The 12,795-nt window shown below is 30.0% G+C and overlaps 1 long non-coding RNA gene across 1 annotated transcript; it reads left to right on the forward strand.

Annotated features, from left to right (window-relative positions):
* Positions 1 to 8,998: 8,998 nt before the first annotated feature.
* Positions 8,999 to 12,245, forward strand: LOC126842967 (uncharacterized). The gene is made up of 5 exons (XR_007686386.1): positions 8,999 to 9,149; positions 9,377 to 9,422; positions 9,512 to 9,588; positions 11,123 to 11,271; positions 11,344 to 12,245. It is a non-coding gene; the product is annotated as an uncharacterized LOC126842967 (long non-coding RNA).
* The last annotated feature ends 550 nt before the right edge of the window (positions 12,246 to 12,795 follow it).

A 12,795-nucleotide genomic window follows, 5' to 3' on the forward strand; every position in this document is an offset into this window, starting at 1 on the left:
ATCATTTCGACCATTTAAATCATTTAAATCGGCAATTTGACCATATATTCTGAAAGCTGACAAAATTCTCTTGAGTTTAGACTAGGTTTGATCGAATTTGGTGAAGAATTGTAGAACTTATGTAGGTTTTAGTGTGTTTTTGTGTTGTTCATACCTTGGGTAAACCTAGTTTTTTCTTCCTATACACAAATATATGTACAATTAACACATATGTGTAGGTTAAAAGGCAAGCTGAGTCATTTGTGAATCTTTTAAGCCACAGTAGACCCATTTTGGATATATATTTTTGGAAAAAAATTCAGTTTTTTGAAAATTTTGACCTAGGTCGAAATTTTGGTTTTTTCATCATTTCGACCATTTAAATCATTTAAATCGGCAATTTGACCATATATTCTGAAAGCTGACAAAATTCTCTTGAGTTTAGACTAGGTTTGATCGAATTTGGTGAAGAATTGTAGAACTTATGTAGGTTTTAGTGTGTTTTTGTGTTGTTCATACCTTGGGTAAACCTAGTTTTTTCTTCCTATACACAAATATATGTACAATTAACACATATGTGTAGGTTAAAAGGCAAGCTGAGTCATTTGTGAATCTTTTAAGCCACAGTAGACCCATTTTGGATATATATTTTTGGAAAAAAATTCAGTTTTTTGAAAATTTTGACCTAGGTCGAAATTTTGGTTTTTTCATCATTTCGACCATTTAAATCATTTAAATCGGCAATTTGACCATATATTCTGAAAGCTGACAAAATTCTCTTGAGTTTAGACTAGGTTTGATCGAATTTGGTGAAGAATTGTAGAACTTATGTAGGTTTTAGTGTGTTTTTGTGTTGTTCATACCTTGGGTAAACCTAGTTTTTTCTTCCTATACACAAATATATGTACAATTAACACATATGTGTAGGTTAAAAGGCAAGCTGAGTCATTTGTGAATCTTTTAAGCCACAGTAGACCCATTTTGGATATATATTTTTGGAAAAAAATTCAGTTTTTTGAAAATTTTGACCTAGGTCGAAATTTTGGTTTTTTCATCATTTCGACCATTTAAATCATTTAAATCGGCAATTTGACCATATATTCTGAAAGCTGACAAAATTCTCTTGAGTTTAGACTAGGTTTGATCGAATTTGGTGAAGAATTGTAGAACTTATGTAGGTTTTAGTGTGTTTTTGTGTTGTTCATACCTTGGGTAAACCTAGTTTTTTCTTCCTATACACAAATATATGTACAATTAACACATATGTGTAGGTTAAAAGGCAAGCTGAGTCATTTGTGAATCTTTTAAGCCACAGTAGACCCATTTTGGATATATATTTTTGGAAAAAAATTCAGTTTTTTGAAAATTTTGACCTAGGTCGAAATTTTGGTTTTTTCATCATTTCGACCATTTAAATCATTTAAATCGGCAATTTGACCATATATTCTGAAAGCTGACAAAATTCTCTTGAGTTTAGACTAGGTTTGATCGAATTTGGTGAAGAATTGTAGAACTTATGTAGGTTTTAGTGTGTTTTTGTGTTGTTCATACCTTGGGTAAACCTAGTTTTTTCTTCCTATACACAAATATATGTACAATTAACACATATGTGTAGGTTAAAAGGCAAGCTGAGTCATTTGTGAATCTTTTAAGCCACAGTAGACCCATTTTGGATATATATTTTTGGAAAAAAATTCAGTTTTTTGAAAATTTTGACCTAGGTCGAAATTTTGGTTTTTTCATCATTTCGACCATTTAAATCATTTAAATCGGCAATTTGACCATATATTCTGAAAGCTGACAAAATTCTCTTGAGTTTAGACTAGGTTTGATCGAATTTGGTGAAGAATTGTAGAACTTATGTAGGTTTTAGTGTGTTTTTGTGTTGTTCATACCTTGGGTAAACCTAGTTTTTTCTTCCTATACACAAATATATGTACAATTAACACATATGTGTAGGTTAAAAGGCAAGCTGAGTCATTTGTGAATCTTTTAAGCCACAGTAGACCCATTTTGGATATATATTTTTGGAAAAAAATTCAGTTTTTTGAAAATTTTGACCTAGGTCGAAATTTTGGTTTTTTCATCATTTCGACCATTTAAATCATTTAAATCGGCAATTTGACCATATATTCTGAAAGCTGACAAAATTCTCTTGAGTTTAGACTAGGTTTGATCGAATTTGGTGAAGAATTGTAGAACTTATGTAGGTTTTAGTGTGTTTTTGTGTTGTTCATACCTTGGGTAAACCTAGTTTTTTCTTCCTATACACAAATATATGTACAATTAACACATATGTGTAGGTTAAAAGGCAAGCTGAGTCATTTGTGAATCTTTTAAGCCACAGTAGACCCATTTTGGATATATATTTTTGGAAAAAAATTCAGTTTTTTGAAAATTTTGACCTAGGTCGAAATTTTGGTTTTTTCATCATTTCGACCATTTAAATCATTTAAATCGGCAATTTGACCATATATTCTGAAAGCTGACAAAATTCTCTTGAGTTTAGACTAGGTTTGATCGAATTTGGTGAAGAATTGTAGAACTTATGTAGGTTTTAGTGTGTTTTTGTGTTGTTCATACCTTGGGTAAACCTAGTTTTTTCTTCCTATACACAAATATATGTACAATTAACACATATGTGTAGGTTAAAAGGCAAGCTGAGTCATTTGTGAATCTTTTAAGCCACAGTAGACCCATTTTGGATATATATTTTTGGAAAAAAATTCAGTTTTTTGAAAATTTTGACCTAGGTCGAAATTTTGGTTTTTTCATCATTTCGACCATTTAAATCATTTAAATCGGCAATTTGACCATATATTCTGAAAGCTGACAAAATTCTCTTGAGTTTAGACTAGGTTTGATCGAATTTGGTGAAGAATTGTAGAACTTATGTAGGTTTTAGTGTGTTTTTGTGTTGTTCATACCTTGGGTAAACCTAGTTTTTTCTTCCTATACACAAATATATGTACAATTAACACATATGTGTAGGTTAAAAGGCAAGCTGAGTCATTTGTGAATCTTTTAAGCCACAGTAGACCCATTTTGGATATGTATTTTTGGAAAAAAATTCAGTTTTTTGAAAATTTTGACCTAGGTCGAAATTTTGGTTTTTTCATCATTTCGACCATTTAAATCATTTAAATCGGCAATTTGACCATATATTCTGAAAGCTGACAAAATTCTCTTGAGTTTAGACTAGGTTTGATCGAATTTGGTGAAGAATTGTAGAACTTATGTAGGTTTTAGTGTGTTTTTGTGTTGTTCATACCTTGGGTAAACCTAGTTTTTTCTTCCTATACACAAATATATGTACAATTAACACATATGTGTAGGTTAAAAGGCAAGCTGAGTCATTTGTGAATCTTTTAAGCCACAGTAGACCCATTTTGGATATGTATTTTTGGAAAAAAATTCAGTTTTTTGAAAATTTTGACCTAGGTCGAAATTTTGGTTTTTTCATCATTTCGACCATTTAAATCATTTAAATCGGCAATTTGACCATATATTCTGAAAGCTGACAAAATTCTCTTGAGTTTAGACTAGGTTTGATCGAATTTGGTGAAGAATTGTAGAACTTATGTAGGTTTTAGTGTGTTTTTGTGTTGTTCATACCTTGGGTAAACCTAGTTTTTTCTTCCTATACACAAATATATGTACAATTAACACATATGTGTAGGTTAAAAGGCAAGCTGAGTCATTTGTGAATCTTTTAAGCCACAGTAGACCCATTTTGGATATATATTTTTGGAAAAAAATTCAGTTTTTTGAAAATTTTGACCTAGGTCGAAATTTTGGTTTTTTCATCATTTCGACCATTTAAATCATTTAAATCGGCAATTTGACCATATATTCTGAAAGCTGACAAAATTCTCTTGAGTTTAGACTAGGTTTGATCGAATTTGGTGAAGAATTGTAGAACTTATGTAGGTTTTAGTGTGTTTTTGTGTTGTTCATACCTTGGGTAAACCTAGTTTTTTCTTCCTATACACAAATATATGTACAATTAACACATATGTGTAGGTTAAAAGGCAAGCTGAGTCATTTGTGAATCTTTTAAGCCACAGTAGACCCATTTTGGATATATATTTTTGGAAAAAAATTCAGTTTTTTGAAAATTTTGACCTAGGTCGAAATTTTGGTTTTTTCATCATTTCGACCATTTAAATCATTTAAATCGGCAATTTGACCATATATTCTGAAAGCTGACAAAATTCTCTTGAGTTTAGACTAGGTTTGATCGAATTTGGTGAAGAATTGTAGAACTTATGTAGGTTTTAGTGTGTTTTTGTGTTGTTCATACCTTGGGTAAACCTAGTTTTTTCTTCCTATACACAAATATATGTACAATTAACACATATGTGTAGGTTAAAAGGCAAGCTGAGTCATTTGTGAATCTTTTAAGCCACAGTAGACCCATTTTGGATATATATTTTTGGAAAAAAATTCAGTTTTTTGAAAATTTTGACCTAGGTCGAAATTTTGGTTTTTTCATCATTTCGACCATTTAAATCATTTAAATCGGCAATTTGACCATATATTCTGAAAGCTGACAAAATTCTCTTGAGTTTAGACTAGGTTTGATCGAATTTGGTGAAGAATTGTAGAACTTATGTAGGTTTTAGTGTGTTTTTGTGTTGTTCATACCTTGGGTAAACCTAGTTTTTTCTTCCTATACACAAATATATGTACAATTAACACATATGTGTAGGTTAAAAGGCAAGCTGAGTCATTTGTGAATCTTTTAAGCCACAGTAGACCCATTTTGGATATATATTTTTGGAAAAAAATTCAGTTTTTTGAAAATTTTGACCTAGGTCGAAATTTTGGTTTTTTCATCATTTCGACCATTTAAATCATTTAAATCGGCAATTTGACCATATATTCTGAAAGCTGACAAAATTCTCTTGAGTTTAGACTAGGTTTGATCGAATTTGGTGAAGAATTGTAGAACTTATGTAGGTTTTAGTGTGTTTTTGTGTTGTTCATACCTTGGGTAAACCTAGTTTTTTCTTCCTATACACAAATATATGTACAATTAACACATATGTGTAGGTTAAAAGGCAAGCTGAGTCATTTGTGAATCTTTTAAGCCACAGTAGACCCATTTTGGATATATATTTTTGGAAAAAAATTCAGTTTTTTGAAAATTTTGACCTAGGTCGAAATTTTGGTTTTTTCATCATTTCGACCATTTAAATCATTTAAATCGGCAATTTGACCATATATTCTGAAAGCTGACAAAATTCTCTTGAGTTTAGACTAGGTTTGATCGAATTTGGTGAAGAATTGTAGAACTTATGTAGGTTTTAGTGTGTTTTTGTGTTGTTCATACCTTGGGTAAACCTAGTTTTTTCTTCCTATACACAAATATATGTACAATTAACACATATGTGTAGGTTAAAAGGCAAGCTGAGTCATTTGTGAATCTTTTAAGCCACAGTAGACCCATTTTGGATATATATTTTTGGAAAAAAATTCAGTTTTTTGAAAATTTTGACCTAGGTCGAAATTTTGGTTTTTTCATCATTTCGACCATTTAAATCATTTAAATCGGCAATTTGACCATATATTCTGAAAGCTGACAAAATTCTCTTGAGTTTAGACTAGGTTTGATCGAATTTGGTGAAGAATTGTAGAACTTATGTAGGTTTTAGTGTGTTTTTGTGTTGTTCATACCTTGGGTAAACCTAGTTTTTTCTTCCTATACACAAATATATGTACAATTAACACATATGTGTAGGTTAAAAGGCAAGCTGAGTCATTTGTGAATCTTTTAAGCCACAGTAGACCCATTTTGGATATATATTTTTGGAAAAAAATTCAGTTTTTTGAAAATTTTGACCTAGGTCGAAATTTTGGTTTTTTCATCATTTCGACCATTTAAATCATTTAAATCGGCAATTTGACCATATATTCTGAAAGCTGACAAAATTCTCTTGAGTTTAGACTAGGTTTGATCGAATTTGGTGAAGAATTGTAGAACTTATGTAGGTTTTAGTGTGTTTTTGTGTTGTTCATACCTTGGGTAAACCTAGTTTTTTCTTCCTATACACAAATATATGTACAATTAACACATATGTGTAGGTTAAAAGGCAAGCTGAGTCATTTGTGAATCTTTTAAGCCACAGTAGACCCATTTTGGATATGTATTTTTGGAAAAAAATTCAGTTTTTTGAAAATTTTGACCTAGGTCGAAATTTTGGTTTTTTCATCATTTCGACCATTTAAATCATTTAAATCGGCAATTTGACCATATATTCTGAAAGCTGACAAAATTCTCTTGAGTTTAGACTAGGTTTGATCGAATTTGGTGAAGAATTGTAGAACTTATGTAGGTTTTAGTGTGTTTTTGTGTTGTTCATACCTTGGGTAAACCTAGTTTTTTCTTCCTATACACAAATATATGTACAATTAACACATATGTGTAGGTTAAAAGGCAAGCTGAGTCATTTGTGAATCTTTTAAGCCACAGTAGACCCATTTTGGATATATATTTTTGGAAAAAAATTCAGTTTTTTGAAAATTTTGACCTAGGTCGAAATTTTGGTTTTTTCATCATTTCGACCATTTAAATCATTTAAATCGGCAATTTGACCATATATTCTGAAAGCTGACAAAATTCTCTTGAGTTTAGACTAGGTTTGATCGAATTTGGTGAAGAATTGTAGAACTTATGTAGGTTTTAGTGTGTTTTTGTGTTGTTCATACCTTGGGTAAACCTAGTTTTTTCTTCCTATACACAAATATATGTACAATTAACACATATGTGTAGGTTAAAAGGCAAGCTGAGTCATTTGTGAATCTTTTAAGCCACAGTAGACCCATTTTGGATATATATTTTTGGAAAAAAATTCAGTTTTTTGAAAATTTTGACCTAGGTCGAAATTTTGGTTTTTTCATCATTTCGACCATTTAAATCATTTAAATCGGCAATTTGACCATATATTCTGAAAGCTGACAAAATTCTCTTGAGTTTAGACTAGGTTTGATCGAATTTGGTGAAGAATTGTAGAACTTATGTAGGTTTTAGTGTGTTTTTGTGTTGTTCATACCTTGGGTAAACCTAGTTTTTTCTTCCTATACACAAATATATGTACAATTAACACATATGTGTAGGTTAAAAGGCAAGCTGAGTCATTTGTGAATCTTTTAAGCCACAGTAGACCCATTTTGGATATATATTTTTGGAAAAAAATTCAGTTTTTTGAAAATTTTGACCTAGGTCGAAATTTTGGTTTTTTCATCATTTCGACCATTTAAATCATTTAAATCGGCAATTTGACCATATATTCTGAAAGCTGACAAAATTCTCTTGAGTTTAGACTAGGTTTGATCGAATTTGGTGAAGAATTGTAGAACTTATGTAGGTTTTAGTGTGTTTTTGTGTTGTTCATACCTTGGGTAAACCTAGTTTTTTCTTCCTATACACAAATATATGTACAATTAACACATATGTGTAGGTTAAAAGGCAAGCTGAGTCATTTGTGAATCTTTTAAGCCACAGTAGACCCATTTTGGATATATATTTTTGGAAAAAAATTCAGTTTTTTGAAAATTTTGACCTAGGTCGAAATTTTGGTTTTTTCATCATTTCGACCATTTAAATCATTTAAATCGGCAATTTGACCATATATTCTGAAAGCTGACAAAATTCTCTTGAGTTTAGACTAGGTTTGATCGAATTTGGTGAAGAATTGTAGAACTTATGTAGGTTTTAGTGTGTTTTTGTGTTGTTCATACCTTGGGTAAACCTAGTTTTTTCTTCCTATACACAAATATATGTACAATTAACACATATGTGTAGGTTAAAAGGCAAGCTGAGTCATTTGTGAATCTTTTAAGCCACAGTAGACCCATTTTGGATATATATTTTTGGAAAAAAATTCAGTTTTTTGAAAATTTTGACCTAGGTCGAAATTTTGGTTTTTTCATCATTTCGACCATTTAAATCATTTAAATCGGCAATTTGACCATATATTCTGAAAGCTGACAAAATTCTCTTGAGTTTAGACTAGGTTTGATCGAATTTGGTGAAGAATTGTAGAACTTATGTAGGTTTTAGTGTGTTTTTGTGTTGTTCATACCTTGGGTAAACCTAGTTTTTTCTTCCTATACACAAATATATGTACAATTAACACATATGTGTAGGTTAAAAGGCAAGCTGAGTCATTTGTGAATCTTTTAAGCCACAGTAGAGCAGTAAGTAATAGTGATTGTGGAATGGAACGAAAAAGTTAAAACGACTACAATACGGGTAAATACGTTTGTTATTGTATATTTAGGAAAATGATGTCCTACAGATACAAACTTAGAATAAATCCGTAGTTAATCAACTGTTAGTCGGTATTACCCATAGAATACAAATAAAATAGAAATATGACAATCGTATTTTAAACAGATACATTAATATTTCAAAGTTTTGTTAATTCAGCAATTAATTATACACAAAAAACCGATAAGGTGATTTAATATCAATAAATTCTAGAAGAAATATTTGTTAACATACATCATCCATAGATACTGGATAATCGTGTACCTATCAATAAATTATGTTATGCTTTGTATTATTATTTTTTTAAATATTAAAAAAAAAACATTGTGCACTATTATTTTTGCAGATAGTATTTTCTATCAGACAGTAATATCATACACCATCCAACGAGAAGGAAAAAGAGGAAATAATTATTGGAATCGCCAGCTGTTTTAACCAATTATTTGAGAAAATGTAAAAAATTATTTGAAAAAAATGTCAAATGTCTACGGCAAAAATTCGAAGACATAATAACATGGCCACTCTGAAGGTAAAATTGTATTTTAATATTTAACAAATATTATACCCGTGGGTCTGAAACGGTCATGTCAGTTGGTGTTTTCATTACGCGTTTGTTGTGTATATCCTTATAATAATAAAACGTTACTGGTAGGCTATTCGTTTCTTCCAGGCTGCGTCCGGCGGCTGTTCATTTTTTCTACGGCCAGATATACGGTGTCATAGCCGCCGCGGATTTCGTCTGGGCCATTGATAACGGCGCACCGCATGCGGCGGTCGTGTTGTTTATCTCCGAACGGATAAACGTGAAATGTGTCTTAAATATTAACGGAAAAAGTATTTTTTATGGTCAGTGTTTGCGGTTGGGTTTTGGAGTTGAAAAAGTAACGTTCTGTAGGTATGTATACATTACGTTTTTAATATTTCATCGTCGTCTCAATTTCTATTGAACTTATGACGCAGTCGTGTCTTAAAAAAATTAATATAACAAACGATTGATAAACACCGCTATGGCATGTGATAGTAGCGGTATATTATTTTTTCGTTGTTTGTATATTTTTCCGTTGTATATATTTGTAATTACCTACCTACTTATTTTCTATGTATGTGCATAAATTGTTTTAGGCTGTTCCCAATGGGTATACCTACTCTGCGACACTTTCGTTTACCGGTAAGCATTAATATTCTATCTATCTACTCTGTATTTGAATATGACAAATACTACAATTACTAATTATTATTATTATTATACTTTTAAAGGCGTTGTGGAAGTTCTGGCGTCTCATGAAGTCCACAATTGATTTTCCTGCGGCCATCGAAAAATCTCTGCGGTTAAGGTCAGGCATCTCTTCTTAAATCCATTTAATTTACCCATGTATTTGTGTATAATAATATTTGCACAATGATTAGATACTTTGTTAATGAGTAAAACATTATACATTTGTTTTATAATTTAAATAACACCTGGGGCTAATTTTGTGTGCTTAAAAATTATATACATTAATTGACATAAAGTATTGCCTTCAGACATATTATTTTAGCGTTCAACATTCTGTGTTGTTAGACCGTTTTTTAAAGGAGTTTATTGTATAAGTTCTTTTTTTTAGTTGCTGTTGGTGTAGATATAACTTAACTTAATCAATAATAATAATATTGTCAAATCATTTTTATTGGAACTAATTTTTCATTTAATAGGTGATTAATATTATAATATCTGAGGCACGTTAACATTTCATTTACTATTTCATTATTTATAGAAGTATTCACTTCACCCTAAACAATTTGCTATTGCTATTTTTTTTTTATTGATAATACATAATGAAAAATAAAATTATTTTAACATTCAATTATTAGTAAGATTAATTTTTGGTTAGCCATCTAAAAATATGTCTCTGTAAAGTATCAAATAATACAGGTGTTTGATGCACTGAATATTATTATTATTATGTAACTGTCCATATCTAAACACTTAAAAGTTAATATAAGGGTGTGTCTTAATTTTAGTCAGTTATTGTTGTAGTATAGAGTAGAATTTAAGTAAATAGATTAAGCAAAACAAATTATATGTTCAAATAATGAAATATTATGTACTGTATAACAATAATGCCAATTCGGCAAATCATTCAAATGACCCACATTAACTTAATGTAAAATAAGCAAAACAATATTAACTATTTTTGACTATAAAAGGTGAATGTAAAACAAGCCAAAGGCGTCTCTCCGCTTAGCATTAACTAGGTGGAGAACTTATTGTATCGACTGTTGTTTTGTGCCATTATACTTTATTTCTAAAGTATATTTTCGACTTGCGTATTTATTTATTAACGTTACCTTTAGTGTCTCATTTTTAAGAGTTAAAGTTTACCTTTTAAATAACGTGTGCTAGGACAACCTTTTTAGTGATCAAAATTGCAAATAGTCTTTATTCTTTAAAGTTCTATACTTACGGAAATAGGCATTAATCTTGCACTAGGTATAATTGAATATAGTCCCTAATTACGATTAAACCCGTATTAGGCGTCTGGTTGATTACTACTTAGTGTGGGTTAGTCGTCTGGCTGAAGTATAGTTCCGGAAGGTTTAAACGGCTGGGCATTGGCTTTGATCAACTTAAAAGGATCCTAGTATAACAACTTTAAAAGGTATCACGTTGTGCGTATCGAGTTAATACTGTATACGACATTGTTGTAGGCAATTAAATTGAATTTACAAATAATTAACACCAATTTAAATAATTAAATTAAACTCTTATATTTATTAATTAATTAAATATGGTAGTGCTCTAACGTAACTAATATCGATAAATTAATATCACTTTCATTTCAACGGTTAGGTTAGGTTATTAATTGATCAGAGTTTTTGTTTCAGTAGTTATTCATTTTGATGTTGATTAACGGATAGTTTGCTTTCTAATGTTACCACTTGATTTTTCTACGTTGGATTCACCAATTTGAGAAGACTGTCAATCGGTGATACCGATACAAGCCAAATATTTTGACCGTTGGAAACGACCAGTATTGGTATGTCTAATTACATTCTTATACATAAATAACATATACTAACTATATACGCATATATTTAAATTTTTACAGTGTCTGTTGATTTCCATGCCTGCCGAAAAATGATAAGAATGTCAAATTGGATGCAAGATCACTTTGTTGATGTTACAAACTCATTTAGCAAATTATAAAACTAATAACTTATTTACATTTTTAACTGCCAATTTTAAAATAATTGTATGTATGATTGTTGATGTAAAATATTTCAAGATGCATTTTCAATATTTTTTGTACTGTAATTCGAATATTACACTTTGGTTAGATTAGATTAACTTATAATTTGTGCTATTCATTCTATTATAACTAATTTAGGTACATTTCATTTGTTTTTTACTATTGAGTTCACAGGATACACAAACATATAATTTTTCTACAATTTTGGACTTCTGACAAACCAGCAGACCTCTTTAGTATACCGCGTGTACCTTTCATGATTAAATTCTAATTCTAATTCTAAACGTACAATACCAAATACTGACATAGATATGATTTCTCAACAGATTACGATTCTAATGACCAATATCTAGACATATTATATAGTATAGGTACTACACTTAAACAAGTTTTGTTTCGCAAAACACCATACCACACATTTAGCCGACTGACCTCTAAACATTTCTTTCTGTTTTATACCATTGCTTACCAAGCCCGTAAAGTAAGCAACACCACATACTTGATTTTCAACATATCATTCAAATAAAAAAAAAATTGTTTTTAAATTGATATTACATAATGAAAAATAAAATTATATTGAAATTTTTAATTATGATCATTTAGTAGGATGAACTATTGGTTAGCCATCTAAAAAAATATCAATTTATGGATTTAAATATATGGATTAAAAAATATGAATGTATATTAATTTATCTATTACATAGAAAATATGTCACTGGATAAGTATAAAATAATATAGGTATTTGATTTGATGCACTGAATATTTTTATTATTATATTATGTAACTCTCCAGATCTAAAAACTTAAAAGGTTTGCATCGAGACATTTTATTTAACCTCTCTTTGGACGTTTTTATAAGCACTGTCATCAAATAGTCAATAAAAAATCCAAATAATGTTTTTATCACTCTTCACTTCTTTCCCTTTTAAGTTTTATTATATACAGATTGACCTCTAGACATTTCATTCATGTTTTTTACTCTTGAGTTCTTAAACACTTGAACTTCTGTTAAACCACCAGACCTTTAATATACATATTTAATGCATTATGCTGATATTTACATTCTAAACGTACAGTACGTCATTATCGGGTAATGGCATAGACGGTGATTTCTGAACAAATAAGGATTTTAATTCAACCAATATCAAGACATAACGTACTACGTTTGATACATTTTTGTTATAGGTATCTACAATACACCAGACATTCGATATTTTAGCCTATCGGCTTCTAGACATTACGTTCTCTTTTAAACCATCGCTTACTAAACCTTTAAGTAATGATAATAATATTTTGTATTATCATCATAGC

Source organism: Adelges cooleyi, unplaced genomic scaffold (genome assembly GCF_023614345.1).
Source record: "Adelges cooleyi isolate 19-005CV unplaced genomic scaffold, UGA_ACOO_1.1 ACOO_flye_CR_arks_rails_tigmint_CR_PRNA_574, whole genome shotgun sequence".
NCBI classification, from domain to species: domain Eukaryota; kingdom Metazoa; phylum Arthropoda; class Insecta; order Hemiptera; family Adelgidae; genus Adelges; species Adelges cooleyi.